Raw genomic sequence first — 7035 nt, 5'->3', positions numbered from 1 at the left:
ATGCTGTGGGTGGACAAAAGAAGACTTGATTCTTCCTTTTAAAAATATATTTGTATTGATTTCAGAGAGGAAGGGAGGGAGAGAGGTAGAAACATCAGTGATGAGAGCGAACCATTGATTGGCTGCCTGCCATACTCCCCCCACTGTGGATCGAGCCTGCAACCCGGGCATATGCCCTTGACTAGAATCAAACCCAAGACCCTTCAGTCCGCAGGCCGACACTCTATCGACTGAGCCAAACCACCTAGGGCGCAAGATCATTTTTAGCAAAAACATCACTGATACTTGTTTTTAATTCAGGAGCAGATTTGGGGAAGTTCAGGTTTCCAACAAAGAGATTGAAAGCCATAGTTGGTTTTGTGGCTTCTGCTTTCTGTTTTGCCATTTCCTTCTTTTGTTTCCCAGGTGCTTCTTTGACAGGCTCTTCCTCCTCCTTTTCATCCTCCTCCTCATCATCTTTATCGTCTCCCTTTCACCACCGTCCTCTTTGTTTTCATCCTCAGCTGTGTTTTTGGCCTTCACGGGAACAACTTTTATAGGAGATTTCTTGCCTTTGGCTGGTGCAATCCCCATAGGTTCTTCTTCAGAGTCATCTTCTTTGTCATTATCATCTTCATCCTCCTCCTCCTCCTCTTCACTGTCATCATCATCTTCCTCATCACTGTATTCCTTCTTGGCATTCTTGTCATTCTTTGCTCCCTTGACTGGGGTGGCTGCTCCCTTCTTACCAGGGGTTGTTACATATGCTTTGCCTGCTGTACCTTTCTTCTTGCCAGGTTTGGCTAATGCTTTGGCTGGTGTACCTGCTACCTTTTTGCCAGGGGTGACAACTTCTTTTTTTCCCTGGTGTGGCAATTACAATCTTTTTTGTTTGGGAAACCATCACTTTCTTTCCTGGAGTTGTGGTAGCCTTCTTGCCTTTTTTTCTGTTTTCATCTTCTTCATCTTCACTATCTTCTACTTCCTTTGGAGGAGGAACCATTTTTTGGGTGTCACCTTGATTTTAATCAGCCTTTGGGAGCTTCACCATGATGATGGCTTATGATGGTGGAGTGTGTGGTGGTGAGTGGCACAGATGTGCCCAGAGGAAGCAAACAACGTTGATGGTAGTGAAGAACCGGAGCTCGTATGTTTCTCTACCAGCTAGAGCTTGAGACTGAATGGAAAGCTGGTTTGTTGTATTCACCATTGTATTCCTGGCACTTAGTTCAGTGCCTGGCACGTAATAGTTGCTGTACAAATATTTTCAGAATAAATGAATGAGTGAGCAAGTGAATGGGAGGGGGGATCCCACAAAGAGATTTAGAAGGAATAATTGAAGAAATAACAAAACCCAGAAAGTATTCTCTATGAACGATAGAGAATGCCTCAGGAAGAAGGGAATGTGAGTGGTTAACCTGGTTACATAAAGGAGGACTGAAAATGCCTACTGGATTCAGTGACAGGAAGGTCCTTCTGTAATTAGAGGACATGACAATGCAGTAGACGGCATGAGGGACCTGAAGGTGAGCTTAAATAATCTGGCCATGGCTCTTCCCAAAAGCAGCCCGAGGTGACCTCTGAGAATGGTTTGCTGTTCACTTGACCCAGAAAACCTCACAAATCCTTGCAAATCAAAAGGTTCAGTTCAATTCTTTGCATTCACTTTAAGAACACTTATAAGGACCATTTTGAAGACCTCCAGTGAAAGCTGAACCAGAAATAGCTTGGCAAAAGAACCAAGATGGCAGCATAGGTAACCGCCTGTACTTGCTGCCTCCCATAACCACATCAACATTACAACTAAAATACAGAACAAACATCATTCAGAAACACCTGAAAGCTGGCTGAATGGAAGTCCTACAACTAGAGAAGTAAAGAAGAAAGCACAAGACTGGTAGGAGACTGGTAGGAGGGGTGGAGGCCCGGAATTGGCTGGTCCAACACCCGCATGTGCTACTTTTTTAATCTTGAGGGAGATTTTCTCTGTGGAGGCTGCCCGTGAGGAGCAAGGGGTCCCAGCCCCACACCAGACTCCCAGCCCAGGGTTCCAGAGCTGGGAAGAGAAGTCCTCACAACTATGGACTGTAAAAACCAGTGGGGATTGGGACTGAGTGACAAGGAGGCTGCTAGAGTCCCAGATGTTCCATTGAAAGGGCTGGTGCGTGAACTTACTCAGGGATCCAGACACCTATGGGGAGGAACAGGATTGTCTGGCATCGGGACAGGAACTCAGGAATGGCTTTCTCCTAGACAGAGTTGCTCACAAAGGTCTTTATTCCTGTGCTGGGATCTCCCCTGTCACAGGGCTGACTGGCAGCCATATCCGAGTCTCCATCAGCCTGGAGTACAGTGTTTCCTCCACCATCAGGATTCCTCGGGATTCCCCCAGACTATGCCCCATCCAATTTGCAGCCCCACCCAAGCTGTTTGTAGCACCTTTTATATATGAATGGTCTGTCCTGGCTCAGGCTTCAGACTTTTCTAAAATCTCTCAAACAAGCTGCAGCTGGTGACAGCTTGCCCCAAACCTATCAATAAAAGGCCCAAGACCCAGCACTAGCACCAGGCTGCCTTACTTCACAGCTGGGCCTCACCTAGCACCTCTGAGCCCAATACAAATAGCAAATAGCTATCTGCAGATCCGTCTATATCGCCTGCTGGGTGGCCCCAGACAGTGGCTGACTTTGCACCTCCCTGGAGGCCACAGAGCCAGTGAACCCAGTGGACAGCTTCAAACCATATCAGTTTACAACTCTACACAACCACAATAGAGTTCTCAAGAGGCAGACTCAGTGAGCACCAAAGCTCCACATAAGCAAATCCTGTTCCATAGGGGTGTTTCCTGCACAGCAGCTCAGCTGTTCCTCACAGTCAGTTGTCCTAGGGGTCAATTCCTCCCAGTGACACTTACAGCAATCAAGGCTCAACTACAACAAGACTGTGCACACAGTCCACACAGGGCTTCACCTACAGTGCCCCCAGGTCAGGTGACTGGGGAAGCTGAGCCACTGGGCCCTACAGGATGCCTATTACACAAGGCCACTCTACCAATTCCAGGAGATATAGCAGCTCTACGTAATACATAAAAGCAAACCAATTCCAGGAGATATAGCAGCTCTACCTAATACATAACAACAAACACAGGAAGCAGCCAAAATGCAGAGACAAAGAAACATGTCACAAATGAGAAACGGAAGCAAGTAAACTACTGGATGCAGAGTTCAAAACCATGGTTATAAGGTTACTTAAGGATCTTCATGAGACTTTCAAGAATCTTAGTAAGAATTTCAAAGACATGAAAAAGGACCAGTCAGGAATTAAGCATAAACTAACTGAAATAAAGAATCATTTACAGCCTGGCCGGCATGGCTCATCAGTTGACCCAGGAACCAAGAGGTTGCAGGTTTGATTCCTGGTCAGGGCACATGCTTGAGGTTGTGGGTTCGATCCCCAGTAGGGGGCGTGTAGGAGGCAGCCAAACAATGATTCTCTTTCATCATTGATGTTTCTATCTCTCTCTCCCTCTCCTTTCTTCTCTGAAATAAATAAAAATATATTTTAAAAAAGGATCATTTGCAGGGATTCAACAGTAGAGGATTCTGAGAGTCATATCAATGATTTGGAATATGAGGAGGCAAGAAACACCTAATTGGAAGAGCAAAAAGAAAAAAGAATCCAAAAATATGAAGTTAGTGTAAGGAGCCTCTGGGACAACTTCAAGCATACCAACATTTGCAATATGTGGATGCCAGAAGGAGAAGAGGGAGAGCAAGATATTGAAAATCTATTTGAAGAAATAATGATAGAAAACTTCCTCTACCTGGTGAAAGAAATAGACTTACAACCACAGGAAGCACAGAGTCCCAAAGAAGAGGAACCCAGCCCTACCTGGTTTGGCTCAGGGGATAGAGCATCGGCCTGCGGACTGAAGGGTCCCAGGTTCAATTTCAGTCAAGGGAACATATTGGGGTTGTGGGCTCAATCTACAGTAGGGGGCGGTCAGGAGGTAAGCGGTTAGTGATTCTCTCTCATCATTGATGTTTCTATCTCTCCCTCTCCCTTACTCTCTCAGAAATCAATAAAAATATATATACAAAAAACAAAAGAGGAACCCAAAGAGGCCCACACCAAGACACATCATAATTAAAATGCCAAGGGTTAAAGACAAAGAGTATCTTTTTTTCTCTCTCTTTTTTTTTTTAGTGCTGTGCATTTAGATGTTTTTTTTTGTTGTATTTTTATTGATTTCAGAGAGGAAGGGAGAGGGAGAAAGAGAGAAACATCAATAATGAGAGAGAATCATTGATTGGCTGCCGCCTGCATGCCCCCTACTGGGGATCAAGCCCACAGATCGGGCATGTGCCCTTGACTGGACTCGAACCTGGGATCCTTCAGTGAGCAGACTGATGCTCTAGCCACTGAACCAAACCAGTTAGGGCCAAACAGAGTATCTTCAAAGTAGCAAGAGAAAAACTGTCAGTTGCCTACAAGGGAGCACCCATTAGACTGTCAGCTGATTTCTCAACAGGAACTTTGGAGTGGGTGGCAAGAAATTTTTAAAGTGATGAATGGTAAGATCCTACTACCAAGGTTACTCTACCCAGCAAAGCTCTCATTTAGAATTGAAGGTCAGATAAAGAGCTTCACAAACAAGAAAAAGCTAAAGGAGTTCATCACCACCAAACCAGTATTACATGAAATGGTGAAGGGGAAGAAGAAGGAGGAGAAGAAAGTGAAGAGATTAAAAATATGAATAGCCCTGAGTGGTTTGGCTCAGTGGATAGAGCGTTGGCCTGCAGACTGAAGGGTCCCAGGTTCGATTCCAGTCAAGGGCATGTTCCTTGGTTGCGAGTACATCCCCAGTAGGGGGTGTGCAGGAGGCAGCTGATCGATGTTTCTCTCTCATCGATGTTTCTAACTCTCTATCCCGCTCCCTTCCTCTCTGTAAAAAATCAATAAAATATATTTTAAAAAATATGAACAATTAAATGGCAACAAATACAAATATCTATCAATAACTGAATATAAAAATTAAAATCAACAAATAGAAATCTAATGAACAAAATAAACTGGTGAATAAAATAGAACCAGAGGTATGAAAGCATGGAAATGACTGATGAATCTCAGAAGGAAGGGGGGTGGTGGGGATGGGAACAGATTAATCAAAGATCTTTCCTATGGACACACAGAGTAGGGTGGTGAAGGGTCGAAGTGGGAACCATGTGGAGGGGATCAATGGTGGGGAAATGGGGCATGTGTAATACTCTCAACAATAAAGATTTTTTAAAAAAAAACAACACCACTAAAAAAACACACACACACACTTCTGAAACATTGCAAGCAATCAAGGCTTTGTGTTTTTGAAAAGCCACTAAGTATCTGAACAATGTCACTTTACAGAAGCAATGTGTGCCATTTCGTTGTTACAGTGGTGCAGTTGGCAGGTGTGCCCAGGCCAAACTTGGGGCTGGACATAGGGTGAGTGGCCCAAATAGAGTGCTGAATTTCTGCTGCACAAGCTTAAAAATGCAGAGACTGATGCTGAACTTCAGGGTTTAGATGTCCATTCTCCGGTCATTGAGCACATTCAGGTGAACAAAGCCCCCAGAACTTATGGAGCTCATGGGCAGATGAACCCATACATGAGCTCTCCCTGCCACATTGACCTGATCCTCACTACAAAGGAGCAGACTGTTCCTAAACCAGAGCAGGAAGTTGCACAGAAGTAAAGATATCCCAGAAGAAATTGAAGAAAGAAAAACTTATGGCCCTGGAGTAAATTCAGCATAAAGTAAATATTAATAAAAAGTTAAAAAAAATAGAAAGAATCTGGCCGTGGAAAATGATGTCATGGTAGCTGTTGTTGACAGAGGATATCAAAGGGAGGGGCGACTTTTGTTTTTAAATTGATGAGAGAGAGAGAGAGAGAGAGAGCGAGAGAAACATCGATTTGTTGTTCCACTTATTTAACTTGCAATCTTGGCATATCCAGATGATGCTCTAACCAACTGAGCTATCTGGCCAGGGTGAGGGGTGACTCTTATTTACAACAGGATAAGCCTGTGCCTGGAAGATGTATGAGGATGTCTGCTTCCAGACTCTTTTTGGGACATCTATACTAATAATAGAAAAATATGTAAATTGACCATCCCTCCGCAATGCCCACAGCCAATCAGGAGTGAGTATGCAAATTAACCTGACAAAGATGGCGGGCCTGTGGGTAGCACGTACGCGCTCAGTCACCAAGCGGCTGGCGGCAGAGTAGGACACTTGCATCATCGCCATGGCAACAGCGCAGGCGTTCCACCCCGCCCCGGGCCTCTGGGCAGAGCGGGAAGGCAGAAGGCTGCTCCAGCCAGAGCAAAGGCAGTGCCGGCAGCCAGGGGAAGGAAGGCCTATTCTTACTCAAATCTTTGTGCATTGGGCCTCTAGTATTTTAATATCCTGGTGCAATATCTCTGCTGCTACATATTTAAGAATTTTGACTCTGACACTAATGATACATACTGATTGGACTTAAGAATCAGGATTCCCAGTGATTCAAAGAAAACTCTTCTACCTAAGGGACTAACAAGGTGTCATTGGACAGGAATTCTGATAAAACTCAGTTGGCCTGGAAGGGGGTTTGGTTAGTTGACTGGTAAAGTCCCTTATCTCTGAAATTTGGTGATTACATAAAGCTGTCCTTGATATACAGTATTTTTTAAAAATCATTAATATTAAAAATATTACATATGTCCCCTTATTTCCCTGATCAACCCCCTCCAACCCACCCCCATTCCCCACACCAGACCCCCACCACCCAACTGTCTGTGTCCATGGGCCATGCATATATGCATACAAGGTCTTTGGTTGATTACCTCCCACCCACCCTCCCTCCCCTGCCTTCCCTCCGAGATCCCGCACTCTGTTCCCTGCTGCCGTGTCTCTGGGTCCACTCCGTTCATCAGTTTATTTTGTTCATTAGATTCAACATATGAGTGAGATCATGTGACACTTGTCTTTCTCTGACTTAGTTCACTAAGTGTGATACTCTCAGGTCCCTCCCTGCAG

The 7035-nt window shown here is 44.8% G+C and overlaps 1 protein-coding gene and 2 pseudogenes across 1 annotated transcript in view; 2 read left to right on the top strand and 1 right to left on the bottom strand.

Moving 5' to 3' along the window:
* LOC102769944 overlaps window positions 1-1030 on the bottom strand; it is a 4492-nt pseudogene extending 3462 nt beyond the window's left edge.
* PTPN9 (protein tyrosine phosphatase, non-receptor type 9) overlaps window positions 1-7035 on the top strand; it is a 117375-nt gene that overhangs the window by 7964 nt on the left and 102376 nt on the right. The window lies entirely within an intron of this gene.
* Window positions 5308-5761, top strand: LOC107184789 (annotated as a pseudogene).

Source organism: Myotis davidii, unplaced genomic scaffold (genome assembly GCF_000327345.1).
Source record: "Myotis davidii unplaced genomic scaffold, ASM32734v1 scaffold687, whole genome shotgun sequence".
In the NCBI taxonomy this organism is placed as follows: Eukaryota; Metazoa; Chordata; class Mammalia; order Chiroptera; family Vespertilionidae; genus Myotis; species Myotis davidii.
This window is presented reverse-complemented; position numbering and strand designations above follow the sequence as displayed.